Source organism: Salvelinus sp. IW2-2015, linkage group LG25, assembly GCF_002910315.2.
Source record: "Salvelinus sp. IW2-2015 linkage group LG25, ASM291031v2, whole genome shotgun sequence".
Classification (NCBI taxonomy): Eukaryota; Metazoa; Chordata; class Actinopteri; order Salmoniformes; family Salmonidae; genus Salvelinus; species Salvelinus sp. IW2-2015.
The window spans coordinates 15073544-15092443 of record NC_036865.1 but is presented as its reverse complement, the minus strand read 5'-3'; the positions used below and the strand labels follow the sequence as shown (position 1 = coordinate 15092443).

Here is an 18900-nt window from a genome sequence, read left to right as displayed (position 1 = left end):
GCTTACATGGGCCGTGCAGTGTGATTCAAGGACCTAGGGATTGTCCGCCTAAGCAGATGTGCAGCCATGGTGTGCGTTGTTGGTTGGGTTGTTCAAGTGTTGTCTCGAAATCTCTTTTACTCCAGTTTTTGGCCTCATTATATTGTCTTCCTCCACCTTTGCCTCTTTCTTCTTAGCCTCTTCCTCCTCCTCCAACTGCTATTAAGTTTTTGCTGGTGAGGTGAGATGTTCAGCTGTTGCGGCCCGTGCAGATTCATTTCTTTTGTGTTTTTCTAACTGGTACAACCAGGAATTTGTGGTTGGAGACGTGGAAGCATGTGGATTACCTGGGGTTCCAGCTGCGCCGACGCTTGAAACTGAGGGGATACGAGAACTGCCTCACGCATTTAGCATCCGGCTGGGCTACTCGCTGCAGCAAGAGAATACCTACACCCACCACGTTTCTTTACCATTCGTGTCGGTCAGGTGTCAGGAGGCCACCACGAGTTTATAGCACTGGCTCTGTAGCAGACAGTCGTGGTTTTCAGTGACGCTCAAGACCCGCTGCTTTTGGGCTGGGTCCTGTTTATAAGTCCAGTTTAAATATATGTTCACGTATCGCGCTTTCCCACGTGGCGGGAAGGTGGCTGACTCTCCATCAGTCATAGTGGAGGATGCCTTTCTGCATCAGCCCGCTGTTAGATGTGATGTGCATCAAGACTCGAACTCCATTTTGCCTGTGACTCCCACGTGCATTTCTAGTTTCTGCTTGACTGTTGGGTTTGTGTTCTGGGTTTGATCTTTATACGCGAAATTGAGACGCACGTGTGTCAGTGTTTATTCTCAGTTATGTGTGCTGTTTTAACAGCACCACACACACAGCTCTAACGAACCGAGATCCCTTATAGATTGGATGTCACATATTGTCCTTCCCCAGCGGCTTATGGTACCATCGGCCCCATACAGTGGGTCCTTTCCGGGCCCATGCCGCTACCCTTCTTCCTTACTGTCCTCCGGGTGAGCCGAGCCTTTTATCGGACTTTTTCATTTACATGGGTCCTGTTGGTCCGCACGCTCTACCTCCCATACAGTGTCCCTCCCGAGCCCTAACCTCGTCTCCATATTTCATGTCCGTGTGTGGCACAGCCTCTACTACTTCATACACTTCGGGCTTGGCCTCAGCCTCTACTACTGTCGATACCATGGTCCTGTATGGTGGCGGTGTTTTGTTTGTGGTGGGTGTGGCCAGCGCCTCTACTTCATACTGGGTCGCTTTGGGCCGCAGCCCTTACTTACTGGACAGTATCATTTCCTTCCGCAGGTCCTACCTATCCATACATGTCGCTTGTTGTGTTCCATCCTACTTATCTGGTGTCATATCATTGTTCTCTTGCCTAGCCCTTGCGGGAGTCGTTCGCATACATGTCCGTTGGTGCCGCATGCGTTGGCTGGTTTTTACTTGGGGATTAGTGATTGTGTTTTTGTTGGTGGCCCTACTGACTTTCATGACATGTCCTTCCCCAGCTCTACTTCGCATCGTCCATAGCATGTCGCTGTGTGGCGCAGCACTGAACTGACTAAGACTTGTCATACATGTCCTTGTTGCCCAGCCTGCTACTCTTTTACATGTTCTTCCCAACGCCTGGCTACTGCGGTGCGATGAGCATGTTCCGTTTTTCCATAGGACGGCTTGGTGGTCCCCTTAGCGCGTGACCATGGTCCTAAGCGCTATCTACATGTCTTCATTTCTTTCTCGTTACCAGTCACCGTAACCTAATCCATACATGTCTTCCAGCTTACTAGAGCGATTCATACGATGGTCCTTTCCACCTACCTTCTGCGCATACATGTCCTTTTGGCGCGAGCCCTACCTCAGGGTCTCTCGGCATAGCACTGTCGCCTATAGTTGTACCCGGAGTCTCTTTAAACTACTCTCATACATGATCCTGTGCCATTCTAAGCGCCTTTACTTGAGTCATACAGTGTACTTTTGCCCCAGCCCGTTTACACGGTCTCCTTTAAGCATGTCCTTTGCCCAAGGCCCTACCATCCCATAGGAAACATGGTCCTTTCCCAGCCTTACTACTTCATACTATGTCACTTCGGCAGCCCCTAACCTCTCATACATGTCCTCGGGCCCAGCCCGTACCGGTTGGGTCTCACATACATAAGGTGCTTTTAACACAGGGCGCCCTATGGCTACTGCTGCTACAGTGGGTCTTTTTTAGGTCCCAGCCCGTACTAGGCTACTTTTATACAATGGTCTTGCCCAGGCCCTTACGTGGCTTCATGACATGTCACTTGTTCTAGTCCCTAGCCCGGTTAAGCTAACTAGGATTTCATGACGAGTTGCCTTTATGGTATTTATGCCCTTAGCCCTACTCTAGCCTTCATATCGAGTTCACTGTCCCAGCCTTACTAAGCTTAGACAAGGCTAGAGTTCCTTCCGAGCCGCTAGCCTGGCTCCATACAGTCGTCCTTTTGTACCCTAGAGCCTGCTCTCCATAGTAACATGTCCTTTTTTCCAGCTTATACTTCATACATGTCCTGGCCTTGAGTTCTTCCCAGCCCTAACATGTGAGTGTTTCATCCTTCCACGGGAGGCCCTAGCCAGTCTCCATAATGGTGTTACTGTGATATGGCCATTGATGGATTGTCTAGGGAATGTATCTGTTCGGGAGCCGGAGGTGGCAGTCCACAGGAAGTCGGCTTCACGACAAGCGCCCCTCGTCCTGTATCAACGTGCACGGGAACTCTGATTCCGCCATGTGCGAGAGATTTGGGGCTTAGATATCCCTTTATAAAACACTAATGCTTAACTGGGATATGGCACACCCTGTCCTTTCTTGGAGTTTTTTTCTGGATGTTCGATGAAAGTGTTCCCAGCGCCTGGTGTTCCTTACTATGGAACGTTAAATTTTGTCAGGCAACTACAGTCCATTATTGTTGACCCCAAAGCAATTATTTTCATGCTAAATGTGGTCAATTTTCTTCCTCATGTCACAAGCAACATGCATTACAATCAATTACATATAAATAAGATTTCCCTATCTCCCTCTGCATTCCCTCTTTATATATAGTTTACGCAGGCGTCGGGATAAGAACGGCACACGTTGGAGACAACCAAAACGAGAATGAAGTCGGATCAGTACCTCTCACCATTCCCCACCATGCTTTGTCTCGTTAGGTTCCCAAGAAATCCTTGTTTAGGAAATGGCTTTTGCAATCACTTGAAGGGATCGAGGATACATCAATTTAAGCCTTGGGTGATAAGACAGACTTGAATCCAATGTTTTGTGGGAAATTAACATTTTCAAAAAAATTGATTTTCAATGGCCGTTCATTAAAGAACAGAGTAGCGCTGCACACTGCTCGTGCTCCATATAACTTGTTTTTATTTAATCCAATACAACTCTTGGGAATTGGCCTATATGGCCATGTAGGGCCCAGTTCAAATGGTTTTCGACAAAAAAAATAGTGAGAAGCATATCCGCCAACTATGAGGTAGAAAATTTGTGGAAAGGAAAGTTCGCGAAAGTGAGGGACACAATTTGTGGTACAATTGTTAGGGGACCTTTTCTTTAGCTTCTCGCAGCATTTGTCAATTACACGCGAACATCGCGCCGTGGTTGGCGGAAAAACTATGATTGAGGGACTGTCTATCTATATGATATAAGATATCAGTAACGACATAATGAGAATATAGCATGGACAAATGTGCGTGGTAGTCTCATACAAATACCTTGCCAGGAGCCACGTTGGGAACATACTCGATCATAACCAGAGGGGATTGGGAGAGACGGGACTGGGGCATTCTTTTCAACCCATAAAAACGAGCATGAAACGAGGTTACTACAAAGCCTGGAGCGGAGTAGATCTTATAAAAAAGTCAGAGTTTTCTCGTTGCTCCACAGACTTGTCGTAGCACTAGATTATTACGCGCATTCGCTCAACGGACTCCCAGATATTGTTGAAGAGTAGAACGACGCTCTTTATCACGCGTATTAGTGTCATGTCCGTTCGTATTTTTCTTGAAACACGTCGTTATCGGCTTAAGCTTAGCAACATTAGATGGATTGAACTACAGAATTATGAGAGAAAACGCTAACACATGTAGTATCATCTCATATTATGGTCATTCGGTTTGTGTGTCATTCATCCACCTGGTTTCTTTCTCACAATAAAAGAAACTCCAGAGACCGCGTGTGACAATGGAGCATGCCGACCTGAACCCCTGTCTCGTCTCCATGACACTCTTCTGTCAAGTACCAATCGGACTCCCTTCGTCTGTTTTGCGGTTGTAACACGATCAATCGCAAGAATACAGGGTCCATTATACGGTTCTAGAATCACAACCTGAGGCATTACGATCTCCGCCCTACCCAACACCACTACAACGTAAGCGGAAGGAGTGGGAGGATGGAAAAGTAGGGACGCAGGATCAGTATTTTGTTTGCTATTTCATTAATAGAGGGAATAGCAATCGCCATTATTCCTGGGTGAGCCTGCATATTTTGGGATTGCAGTCTATACTGCCATCATCCCACACGTAATTGGTACCTGGAGGTGCGGATGCAAGGCGGTGTATTCAGAAACAAAATAAATCACCAAGGGTGGAGTCTTAACGTCCTTCTAGTATCCTCTATTATCTTGCACACCGTCCTAGGGAGAGCTCCAACAAAAGCACCTAATCGTGGTTGCTCTCCATAGCTACGTTCTCACTGAGTCATATTCAACGTATTAATACTTACCTGAGCTACAAACTCTTGTCCTTCTTTTTCTGTCTTTATTTTGTATATACCGACCACCATTCTTCATGTCTACTCTGCATTATGCTTCTCCAATCTATCAAAAGTCAGATTTTTCGGCTATTGACAAATGCTTGCGAGAAAGTAAAGGAAAATTGTTAAATGTACAAAGTGTGGGTCTACTTTCGTTTCGGCTTCCAATCCTCTTATGCTATAACCAGGTTGTGCGATATGCTTCTCCCATAGGTTTACTTTGCTCTGTGACATGAAAATTTGAACTGGCGCCGTACTTGACTGGCTCACTATCATATAGAGTGGGCACCGGATCAGTATCTTCCTAACTACAGTTAGCTACGTAGACTGTAGAGAGGCCATAACATATATTAAACAAAGGGGGCGAGGTATCCGACGGTAGTACAAGTAAAACATCCCAGCTGCGCTGGAAGTCGACTAGCGCCTTTATGCTGAAAGAGAGGCGAAGAGACCGGCAGGGGAGAGAGTAGAACATAACCGAAAACTACATCTTCTGAGATAACTCTGGTAGCACATTGTGGAACGGAGACTTCCGATCGTGTGACTATACGTCACATTTATTGGGGTGACAAGGTAGTAACTTATTGTCAGGCAAGCTGATTGGGGGCGACCTTGGCATCAACTGTCCTTACTTCATCACGACGAGCGACCAGGATTGGAACGCATAGCTCTATAGTACGCCCCCTGGCAGTGATGCAGAAAGCCGCATTCTTAATACAAGGCCGAGACAAGTTAGTGTTGTCCACTAGAAGAAACCACCTACAGAGACATAGCCATCCGGTTGCGCTGAATCCTGAGGATGAAGTGCGAGAGCTGCTGATGATTATAATACTCATGTTTAATCCTATATCGGATGTTGGGATGCGGGTTTGAGGGCAGCTAAGCTGTGAGTATGGACAGGGACCTGTCCCTCTGAAAAACGCCCGCGGTGCAGCTGAGCGAGTATCTTAGTAGAGGAGAGATCGTAATCCAGTGTTATCAATAGACTGAAGTGAGTGGAATATGTGTGGTGTCCCAACCGACAAAGGACATAGTCGTCAGGGGGCAGAGGGAGGATCCGTCTCTAACTGATAGTGTAATGTTGTAATGCATAGTGATGGACAGGGAGGCCTGCAGGCAGAATTGCCACATTTAGTCTCACTGGAGTGGAGTTCTTTATAAGGGCTCTGGCTGATCGCATTATTCGCCGTCTCGCCGCGATAATCCAGCGCACCAAGGTCCGGGTTGGAGATCTCTTACATATATATAAGCGGAGGCAAATTTCCGCGTGGGCGGCGTCATGCCCTTAGTGTTCTCCACACTGGTCTAGAGGACAGAAGCTCACAATTCGCATTAGACGATTGACGCGGACGCATGCGCAGAACCGGTGGGCTGGAAGGCCCTGGAGCTACATTTACATTGCACTAATGAAGTTGAGCGTACCCGGCTCCGGTGGGGTGGACTGTGTTCTCAGCGAAGAAAAATAAACAGCGACGGACTGGCCGGGCATAATCCCAAGGCCTAAAGATGTAGATGTTGGTGTGTCGAGGTGGAAGGGACTACAAGGACCTTCAGATATGAGGATCTCTTCAGACATGGCGAATCTATGAGATTGCTGTAGGCTGTTGCATCCGAAAGATCGTCTGGCCGGTGTTGATACAAGGCACGAGAGGGGCGCTTTACTAACGCTGCGTGCGCTCCTGGAGCTGGCACTGGGCAGTCGTAATACAGTTCCCTAGAGAGAATCCATCATGGCCATATCAACAGGTAACACATATGGGGAGAGGTAGGGCTGGGGGACAGCGGACCATGTATGAAGTATGTAGGGGGGCTGGGAAAGACATGTATGAAGTAGTAAGGGGCTGGGAAGGACAGTGTATGGTGGAGGTGGGGGCTGGACAGTGGACGGAGTGGTAGGAGAGGTAGGGCTGGGAAGGAAATGTTATGTAGTAGTTGAAGTGCTGGAAGGAACATGTTATGGGAAGGTAGATAGGAGGCGTGGTAGGAGAGGGACATGTTATGAGTAGGGTAGGCAAAGGTGCTGGGAAGTGAACTAATATGGAAGTAGTCGTGAGGCTGGGAAGGTAATGTACTGAAGTAGAGTGAAGGGCTGGAAGGACATGTATGAGGGGATAGTGAGGGCTTGAAGGACATGTATGAGAGGTAGGGCTGGGAGGACATGTATGGAGAGGTAGGGCTGGGAAGGAGGACATGTATGAAAGTAGTAAGGCTTGGGAAGGAACAGTATGGGGAGAGGGTATGGGAGCTGGGAAGTTAGTACGTGTATGGAGAGGTAGGGCCTGGGAGAGGTAGCATGGTAATTGAAGTAGTAGAAGGCGCGTGGGAAGGGCGATCATGGGATGGGATAAGGTTAAGGCGCTGGGGATAGGGTCAGACATGTTATGGACGAGGTAGGGGCTGGGGAAGGACCATGTATGGAGGGAGGTAGGGTTGTGGAAGCGACATTGTAGGGAAGGGGTAGTAGGGAGGGTATGAGGGGAAAAGCCAGTGACATGGTATGTTTTGAGAGGTAGGAGGCTGGGAAGGATCAGTGATGAGGAGGATAGTAATCGGGGCTGTGAGGAAAGGGGACGAGACTGGTGGTAATGGGGGACAAAGTAGTTAGGGGCTGTGGAAAGTGAACATGTTTGGAAGTTAATGTGAAGGGGGGCGCTGGGGAGAGAAGGACAGACAATGTAGTGTATGCGCAGAGGGTATATGATGAGGCTGGCGTTGGGAGAATGGGAGTCAGTGTTTATGGGAGAGTGGAGTGTAGGTAAGGGCCTTGGGGAGAAGGGACGACAATGTGTATAGTAGAGGAGAGAGTTGATAGGGGGTGGTGTGCTGGGGAAAGAGGGAACCAATTTGTGTATGGTGGAAGATTGAGGTAGTAGGCTGGGGAAGGGGACCAGAGACTGGGATGTTAAGGTAGAGTGAGGAGCATGGCTGGGAAAAAAAGTGACATGTATCGGAGAGGGTCGTTGAGGGCTGGGAAGGGAAATGTATGTAGTTAGTAAGGTGGGAAAGGGACAGTATGAAGTAGTGGGCTGGGAAGGACATGTATGAAGTATTTTTTTTGGGTAGGGGCTGGGAAGGACATGTATGAAGTAGTAGGGCTGTGAAAGGACATAAGGACATGTATGGAGAGGTAGGGCTGGGAAGGACATGTATGGAGAGGTAGGGCTGGGAAGGACATGTATGGAGAGGTAGGGCTGGGAAGGACATTGTGACATCCATTATAAGGGTCTGGTTGTTGAGCGGTTTGTCTTTTAAAAAGCACCACCCAAAACTGAAAAACAACAGCTCTCAATTTCGATAAATCATACCCAGAACAAAACAACAGCAAAGCAGAAACAGAGATGCACGAGCACAGGCAAATGGAGTCGAGCTTGTGCACTCACACACACACCTGTGAGAGGCAATTCCACTATGATGTGACAGCCCAGTGAAGCGCGTGTGAAATAATAAACTGACTGTATAAACAGACCCAGAAAAGGGTGCTCACTGAAAACTGCTCATTAAATGTTGTTAACCTGCAGAGCTTATTCCTGCAGGGAGCCACTTTGAGGCAGGTCCACCTGTTTCTCAGCTGGAAGTTACTTCACTCTCAACCACATTCCTTTTACCAGTTGAAAAAAACACAGAAAATGAATCTGCACGGTGCAACATCTCACCTCACCAGCAAAAACTATATTAGCAGTGGAGGAGGAGGAAGAGGAGGAGGAAGAGAGGCAAAAGGTGGAGGAAGATAATGAGGAAACTGGAGAAGGATTTCGGCACACTTGACCCCAACAACTGGTGCACATCTGTTTAGCGACATCCCTGAGTCCTTGAACACTCTCAGAGCTGTAGCCGACACCAGTTGCACACAGCCATGCATAGCCGTGCCGTCCTCGGTTGGGAGCGGTCTATACACTAATGGAGCCCCACACCGCACCACCACGACAAACACCATCTGTACCAAGCACACACGTCCCCTGCCTGGGAAGGCCAACACACACACACACACATGCACGCACACATAGTACACAACAACTAGTGCCTGCAACAAGTTGATTTTCCTRGAGCTAATTAGGTAAATAGAAAGTATAGTGCTACAGGTAACTGAAGTCTTTAAGCTAGATGTGTTCTCAACAGGAGCACAATGGCTCCTAGCCTGGGATCTTGGGTAGAGGTTTGATTGGGCACTCAGTAGCATACCAGTCGACTCTTAACTTAGAAATCCAAGTACCGGTACTTCAACTCTGTGTTGTAATGTATGTTATGGTCTATATTGAACAGCAGGTACTGTACAGAGAAAACAAAAAGGAAGTACATACCATTGGGGCTCTCTTCATCGATGGTCACTATGGTAGCAGGGGGGCCTGACCGAGACAGTTTACATTCTGTATGCGGAGAGAGAACGCAATAAAACACATTAATACCACAAAGAGCCTTATGTTATACGCTGACATAAATTGTCATAACTGATTATGAATGGTTGCATCATTTCTATGACTGTTGAAGAACATTGATGGGTTGAACGACACTGACACAAAAGCACAGTGATGACCAATTCACTATAATACATGATGACAATATATGACAACCATGTGGGGGACAACACGAGCACAGTGTCCAGTACAGGAGATAGACAGATGGGAATTACTCAGAGTACAAAAAGAGAATTGTGCTTCAGTGATGACGGAGAAAGACAGGAGAAAGGTATTGAGAAGGGTTGCAAAGGGGAGGGTATATTACTGAAAAGTTTTCCAGTAAACTACCAGCATTTTGGTAGTCAAGGATTTTATATAATTAACCACAAGACATATAGTGGCCTTTTTGGTCTGTAATTATCTCTGGCCCTCTGTMTGGCCTTATCACAAATAAAATATATAAAATAAGATGATWAAAAAAATACAATGACAAAGAATGACATTATCCTAAACAMAAACCATCAACTTAGTGAATACCATTGTTGTTTAATACATACATATTTTTTGGTTATTCAAGTATAAATGACCAGAGTTACCATAGATTGACATAGGTAAACTGCTTATTAGCTATGTTAAATTACCGGTAGCTTTGCAACCCTAGTTGAGAGTCAATATACACTTAATGCCGAGAGAAAGAGCGAGTGAGAGAGCGAGAGAGAGAGGAAAAGTGAAGGTCTACCCTCTTACCCTCATACTGCCAGTCTTTAGAGGTCAGGYTTAGTGGTGCCATAGAAGGAAAGCAGAAAAGAATCATGGGAGAAAAGAATAGCATGATGGTTTGGAGGAGAGTTTTGATGTTAGAGGAGAGAGAAAAAACAGGAGAGAAAAGGGGGAGTGGAGTGAAGGAATAGAGAGTCAGTGAATCAAAATAACATCTCTATAAAAGACACTAGATCTCAATTGAAGCAATATTTAGATGGACTTCATTTGGCATGGGAGTAAGAAACAAGATACATCCACCACAACATAGTTAGCCTTTTTTCTTGTYGTTTGGAAATGATAACTGTAGTTTGGAAATAATGACATATATTACCATATATTACTTAAAGGGGCAATCTTAAATTGTTGCATACATTTTCTGACTTAAAAACTCATGATAAGTGTTTGTTTTGAACATAATTACTTAAGTGAACTCTTCAGAGGCATGCACTTAAAGGCACATACATACAGAAACAATAACCAAGCATAATTTCCTCAAGCTATACCTTACTGACGTTAGCAATACTTAGATGGTACTGTACTGTCTTTCTCCAAGAAAATCATTTCCCACTTAATTACTTAATAGCACACTGTTTAGAGGCACATATGATGAACGATCTCCATGAACCTATGCACCTTACTGGCATCCAAGAAAGGAATATCCCACATAATTACATAATGGCACACTTTATAAAGGCACATATTATGGCCCATGTCCATGAACCTACAGTATGTACCTTACTGACATCAGCAGTGACATTCTTAGAGATGCTGAGTGACCAGGTTCAAGGAGAATGTTTACTGGACATGAAGAACAAGTTGACTCTCGCTATAACTCATTCAGCAACTAGTGTCCCTGTCTACGGCATGTTGAGGAACACATGTGATCTGCTGTCCAGCCCAGGTGTCTCCTTACAATACGTCTGTGTGTCATCAGAGAGGGACAGAGAAAATAGCCCCCTCTAAGGTTCCTCAATGGSAGACTGTTGCTTAACTCCTCTTACGCAACTAAACACCTGTCGCTAGGTGCGAACGGGCCGATCGTTTTCCCATCAAATATTCATGCCCACYAGCCCTTCCAGTAATGTGAAGGTTTAAAAGTGCACATGAATCAGTAATACAACTGCAGGCTTGAATTCGCTGTTATATTAATTTGGGTTTCTTCTCTAGCACAGCTACGCATGATAATTGGTGATTCAATGGCAATAAGGGGGGGGCACAATATTTGAAAGTTCAGTTGTTTCATGAAATTGTGTATTCATTACATCCAGTTTGTGTCCATTTTTGACTTCTGGCGGATGCACATTCATTTGAAATGCGACAGAGAAAAGGCATTCATATGCATGCTGTCTATGTGTGTATTAATTCAGAGGTTTAATTTATCAGTAAGGTGGCACACAGCTCATCTCATCTCAGTCATTTTGTAACTGCACAGCTAATCTGTTAGGAGTAGGAGTATGAGCTCTGAGATAGGAGTTCAGATTTCCTACAATTTCACAYCAATTAGATTAATGAATGCATCTGCTGGAGAAACACAGAGATCTACATTTCCTTTGATTCAGACAKAAATAGAAAGTGGTCCGACCTACCAATCTGAGGCATACAAAACCCAACACAGCACATGAAAATGAGTATGCTCATCAGCTCTGAGCAAATATGTGGAGAGAAAGGGAGAGTGGGAGTATGTTTAGGCGTGTATGAGGGGGTGTGTGTATGTGTGTGTAGGTCTATGTGTTCGTGTGTAACTATGTGTGTGTGCAGAATGTCTCGTAAAATGAGACCTTTAGCAAGGACTTAGGATCCCAAGGAGTCTGTTGGTTTTATGTTATTGCATCTGTGTGTGTGTGTGGTGTGTGTGTGTGTGTGTGTGTGTGTGTGTGTGTGTTGGTGTGGTGTGTGTGTGTGTGTGTGTGTGTGTGTGTGTGTGTGTGTGTTGTGTGTGTGTGTGTGTGTGTGTAGTAAGAAGAAGTATTGAGAAGAATATTCTCCAGCAGGGAGGAAGAACAATGCTCTGTTAATGGTCCCCTGTTGAGTCAGAGCACACACTGCAGCAGAAGGCCAGCAAGACACACACACACAACACACACACACACACACACACACACACACACAACACACACACAACCACACACAACACACACACACACCACACACAACACACACACACACACACACACACACACACACACACACACACACACACACACACACACACACACACCATAACCACATCAGTTTTAAAGTCAGCACAGTCAAGAGACACATGTTGACTACAAAGCCAAACAGAAAAGAGAACACCATATTTCATCTGGTGTTTACATTTTTTTCTAGGGTGTTTGTGTGTTTGTTTTCTAACATTCTCAGTCTGGGACTGTTCCCTCTCGGGTGGCCTCCCAGAGTTAGAAGAGAATATCAGAGATGGTTCCGATCACTGCCCCACCCCTGGAATTCTGTATTCATAGTAAACATAGCTTAGTCATGCCAGATATTCCTAAATASCATAGGCTGTAACGTTCCTCAGGTTGCTAATGAAGCCTACTGTTGAAGTTGGTATAGGCATATACACACACCACGGCAAAGCTGCTTATAGATGTATCGACATATCTGGCAGGCCAGAGCAAATCCTAAAAAGCTCAATTGTGAAGTCAGGAGGTGTGCATCAAGTTAACTTGGTCCAATAGGGAAAGGGGTACAAGAGCCAAAAGCATAAGGAGTGCATTTGTAAGTCGCTCTGGATAAGAGCGTCTGCTAAATGACTTAAATGTAAATGTATTGTGCAGCCAGCAAGCAGGAAAGCGAACATATTTGGAAGAACACACAGCTTGTCGCCAGTGGTGGAAAAAGTACGCAATTGTCATACTTTAGTAAAAGTAAAGATATGTAATAGAAAATGACTCAAGTAAAAGTGAAAGTCACCCAGAAAAATATTACTAGAGTAAAAGTATTTGGTTATATATATACTTAAGTGTCAAAAGTAAATGTAATTGCTCAAATATACTTAAGTATCAAAAGTAAAAGTATAAATCATTTCAAATTCCTTATATTAACTAAACAATTTATACACTGTATATATATATATTTTATGGATGTTCTCTTGATAAGTGCGTGAATTGGACCATTTTCCTGTCCTGCTAAACATTTAAAAATGTAATTAGTAATTTTGTGTGTCAGGGAAAATGTATAGGGTTATTTTCTTTAAAAAATGTAGTGAAAAGTAAAAGTAGTCAAAAATATAAATAGTACTTTAGTACTTTACACCACTGCTTGTCGTAATATACTGGACAACATGTAAAGTGTTGCTCCCATGTTTCATGAGCTGAAATAAAATATCACTTAAATGTTCCACATGCACAAAAAGCTTATTTCTCTCAAKTGTTGTGCACAAATGTGTTTACATCCCTGTTAGTGAGCATTTCTATTTTTCCAAGATAATCCACCTGACAGGTGTGGCATATCAAGAAGCTGATTAAACAGCATTACACAGGTGCACCTTGACAGAAAAYGCCACTCTAAAATGTGCACAACACAATGCCACAGATGTCTCATGTTTTGAGGGAGCGTGCAATTGGTATGCTGACTGCAGGAATGTTCACCAGAGCTGTTGACATACAATGTAATGTTCCTTTCTCTACCATAAGCTGCCTCCAATGTTGTTTTATAGAATTTGGCAGTACGTCTAAACAGCCAGACCACTTGTAACCACACCAGCCAAGGACCTCAACATCCAGCTTCTTCAACTGCGGGACCGTCTGAAACCAGTCACCCGGACAGCTGATGAAACTGTGGGTTTGTACAACCAAAGAATTACTGCACAAACTGTCAGAAACCGTCTCAGGAAAGCTCATCTGCATGCTCGTCGTTCTCACCAGGGTCTTGACCTGACTGCAGTTCGACGTCGTAACCGACTTCAGTGGGCAAATGCTCACCTTCGATGGGCACTGGKATGCTGGACTGTGCTTTTCACGYAGGAATCACAGTTTCAACTGTACCAGGCAGATGGCAGACAGTGTGTATGGCGTCATATGGGCGAGCMGTTTCCTGATGTCAACATTGTGAACAGAGTGCCCCATGGTGGCAGTGGGGTTATGGTATGGGCAAGCATATGCTACGGACAATAAACACAATTGCATTTTACCTATGACAATTTGAATGCACAGAGATACCGTGAAGAGATCCTGAGGCCCATTGTCATGCCATTCATCCGCTGCCATCACCTCATGTTTCAACATGAAAATGCACGGCCCCATGTGGCAAGGATCTGTACACAATTTCTGGAASCTGGAAATGTCCCAGTTCTTCCATGGCCCGCATARTCACCAGACATGTCACCCATTGAWCATGTTTGGGATGCTCTGAATAGACGTGTAAGACAGTGAGAAAAATAAGATATAGAGAGATACAACGAAAGGCAGGTGGGGGCAGGCACACCAGAGGGAAGGACAGAGAAAGAGGAATGGCAGAGGGAGATGGGAGAACATATACCTCTCTCTCGCTAACCCCCTCCGTGCGCGCATTTTATTGCATCTGTGTGTGTGTGTGTGTGTGTGTGTGTGTGTGGTGTGTGTGTGTGTGTGTGTGTGTGTGTGTGTGTGTGTGTGTGTGTGTGTGTGTGTGTGTGTGTGTGTGTGTGTGTGTGTGTGTGTGTGTGTGTGTGGTGTGTTAAGTAAGAAGCTTTGAAGAAGAATATTCTCCAGCAGGGAGGAAGAACAATGCTCTGTTAATGGTCCCTGTTGAGATCAGAGCACACACTGCAGCAGAAGGCCAGCAAGACACACACACACAACACACACACACACACACACACACACACACACACACACGCACACACACACACACACACACACACACACACACACACACACACACACACTCACACACACAACAACTAACCAGCATCAGTTTTAAAGTCAGCACAGTCAAGAGACACATGTGACTACAAAGCCAAACAGAAAAGAGAACACCATATTTTCATCTGGTGTTTACATTTTTTTCAGGGTGGTTTGTGTGTTTGTTTTCTAACATTCTCAGTCTGGGACTGTTCCCTCTCGGGTGGCCTCCCAGAGTTAGAAGAGAATATCAGAGATGGTTCCGATCACTGCCCCACCCCTGGAAATTCTGTATTCATAGTAAAACCATAGCTTAGTCATGCCAGAATATTCCTAAATAGCCATAGGCTTTAACGTTCCTCAGGTTTGCTAATGAAGCCTACTGTTGAAGTTGGTATAGGCATATTACACACACCACGGCAAGCTGCTTATAGTGTATCGAACATATCTGGCAGGCAGAGCAAATCTAAAAGCTCAATTGTGAAGTCAGGAGGTGTGCATCAAGTTAACTTGGTCCAAATAGGGAAAGGGGTACAAGAAAAACAAAAAGCCAATAAGGGGAGTTGGCCCATTGTAGCGCTCATAGACTCTCAATGCTAATGTAATGTATGTGAGCACGCAGGAAAGCGACTATTTTGAAGAACACAACAGCTTGTCGCAGTGGTGGAAAAAGTACGCATTGTCATACTTTAACGTAAAAGTAAGATATGTAATAGAAAATGACTCAAGTAAAAGTGAAAGGTCACCCAGAAAAATTTTACTAGAGTAAAAGTATTTGGTTATATATATACTTAGTGTCAAAAGTAAATGTATTGCTCATATACTTAAGTATCAAAAGTAAAGTATAATCTTTCAAATTCCTTATATTAACTAAACATTTATACACTGTATATATATACCTAGTGGTAGACATGTCTTTGATAGCATCCTGCCGATTTTGCAAAGGTTTTTCCTACTTACAAAGCATGTAGAGGTGTGTAATTTTTATCAACAGGTACACTTCAACTGTGAGAGACGGAATCCTAAAACAAAAATCAGAAAACTCACAATTGTTATGAATTTTTAAGTAATTAATTTGCATTTTATTGCATGACATAAGTATTTGATACATCAGAAAAGCAGAACTTAATATATTTGGTACAGAAACCTTTGTTTGTCAATTACAGAGATCATACTGTTTCCTGTAGTTTCTTCGACCAGGTTTGCAAACACACATGCAGCAGGGATTTTTTGGCCCACTTCCTCCATTTATTCAGAACTTTTTCCATATCCCTTTAGGGTTTTCCGGGGCTGTCGCTGGCAATACGGACTTTAGCTCCCTCCAAAGATTTTCGTATTGGGTTCAGGTCTGGAGACTGGCAAGGCCACTCCAGCGACCTTGAGATGCTTCTACGGAGCCACTCCTTAGTTGCCCTGGCTGTGTGTTTCGGGTCGTTGTCATGCTGGGAGACCAGCCCGACCTATATCTTCATGCTCTTACTGAGGAAGAAGGTTGTTGGCCAAGATCTCGCGATGCATGTGCCCCCATCATCCTCCCCTCAATACGGTGCAGCTCGTCCTGTCCCCTTTGGCAGAAAAAACATCCCCAAAGAATGATGTTTCCACCTCCAAGCTTCACGGTAGGATGGTGTTCTTTGGGTTGTACTAATCCTTCTTCTCCTCCAACACGGCGAGTGAGTTTAGACAAAAAGCTATATTTTTGTCTCATCAGACCACATGACTTCTCCAATTCCTCCTCTGGATCATCCAGATGGTCATTGGCAAACTTCAGACGGGCCTGGACATGCGCTGGCTTGAAGCAGGGGACCTTGCGTGCGCTGCAGGATTTTAATCCATACGGTAGTGTGTTACTAATGGTTTTCTTTGAGACTGTGGTCCCAGCTCTCTTCAGTCATTGACCAGGTCCTGCCGTGTAGTTCTGGGCTGATCCCTCACCTTCCTCATGATCATTGATGCCCACGAGGTGAGATCTTGCATGGAGCCCCAGACCGAGGGTGATTGACCGTCATCTTGAACTTCTTCCATTTTCTAATAATTGCGCCAACAGTTGTTGCCTTCTCACCAAGCTGCTTACCTATTGTCCTGTAGCCCATCCCAGCCTTGTGCAGGTCTATAATTTTATCCCTGATGTCCTTACACAGCTCTCTGGTCTTGGCCATTGTGGGGAGGTTGGAGTCTGTTTGATTGAGTGGGTGGACAGGTGTCTTTTATACAGGTAACGAGTTTCAAACAGGTGCAGTTAATACAGGTAATGAGTGGAGAACAGGAGGGCTTCTTAAAGAAAAACTAACAGGTCTGTGAGAGCCGGAATTCTTACTGGTTGGTAGGTGATCAAAATACTTATGTCATGCAATAAAATGCGAATTAATTACTTAAAAATCATACAATGTGATTTTCTGGATTTTTTGTTTTAGATTCCGTCTCTCACAGTTGAAGTGTACCTATGATAAAAATTACAGACCTCTACATGCTTTGTAAGTAGGAAAACCTGCAAAATCGGCAGTGTATCAAATACTTGTTCTCCCCACTGTATATATTTTATGGATGTTCTCTTGATAAGTGCGTGAATGGACCATTTTCTGTCCTGCTAAGCATTTAAAAATGTAATTAGTAATTTTGTGTGTCAGGGAAAATGTATAGGTTATTTTCTTTAAAAAATGTAGTGAAAAGTAAAAGTAAAAGTTGTCAAAAATATAAATAGTACTTTAGTACTTTACACTACTGCTTGTCGTAATATACTGGACAACATGTAAAGTGTTGCTCCCATGTTTCATGAGCTGAAATAAAATATCACTTAAATGTTCCACATGCACAAAAAGCTTATTTCTCTCAAATGTTGTGCACAAATGTGTTTACATCCCTGTTAGTGAGCATTTCTATTTTTCCAAGATAATCCACCTGACAGGTGTGGCATATCAAGAAGCTGATTAAACAGCATTACACAGGTGCACCTTGACAGAAAAGCCACTCTAAAATGTGCACAACACAATGCCACAGATGTCTCATGTTTTGAGGGAGCGTGCAATTGGTATGCTGACTGCAGGATGTTCACCAGAGCTGTTGACATACAATGTAATGTTCTTTCTCTACCATAAGCTGCCTCCAATGTTGTTTTATAGAATTTGGCAGTACGTCTAAACAGCCAGACCACTTGTAACCACACCAGCCAAGGACCTCAACATCCAGCTTCTTCAACTGCGGGACCGTCTGAAACCAGTCACCCGGACAGCTGATGAAACTGTGGGTTTGTACAACCAAAGAATTACTGCACAAACTGTCAGAAACCGTCTCAGGAACTCATCTGCATGGCTCGTCGTTCTCACCAGGGTCTTGACCTGACTGCAGTTCGACGTCGTAACCGACTTCAGTGGGCAAATGCTCACCTTCGATGGCACTGGCATGCTGGACTGTGCTTTTCACGGAGGAATCACAGTTTCAACTGTACCAGGCAGATGGCAGACAGTGTGTATGGCGTCATATGGGCGAGCGGTTTCCTGATGTCAACATTGTGAACAGAGTGCCCCATGGTGGCAGTGGGGTTATGGTATGGGCAAGCATATGCTACGGACAATAAACACAATTGCATTTTACCTATGACAATTTGAATGCACAGAGATACCGTGAAGAGATCCTGAGGCCCATTGTCATGCCATTCATCCGCTGCCATCACCTCATGTTTCAACATGAAAATGCACGGCCCCATGTGGCAAGGATCTGTACACAATTTCTGGAACCTGGAAATGTCCCAGTTCTTCCATGGCCCGCATACTCACCAGACATGTCACCCATTGAACATGTTTGGGATGCTCTGAATAGACGTGTAAGACAGTGAGAAAAATAAGATATAGAGAGATACAACGAAAGGCAGGTGGGGCAGGCACACCAGAGGGAAGGACAGAGAAAGAGAATGGCAGAGGGAGATGGGAGAACATATACCTCTCTCTCGCTCCCCCCTCCGTGCGCGCACACACACACACACACACACACACACACCACACACACACACACACACACACACCACACACACACACACACACACACACACACACACACACACACACACACACACACACACACACACACACACACACACACACACACACAACACACACACACACACACACACACACACACACACAAATACATCATCAGGAGTGTTTG

General features: G+C 44.8%; 1 pseudogene; it reads right to left on the bottom strand.

Moving 5' to 3' along the window:
- LOC111951947 (protocadherin-15-like) overlaps positions 1 to 18900 on the bottom strand; it is a 326670-nt pseudogene that overhangs the window by 245552 nt on the left and 62218 nt on the right.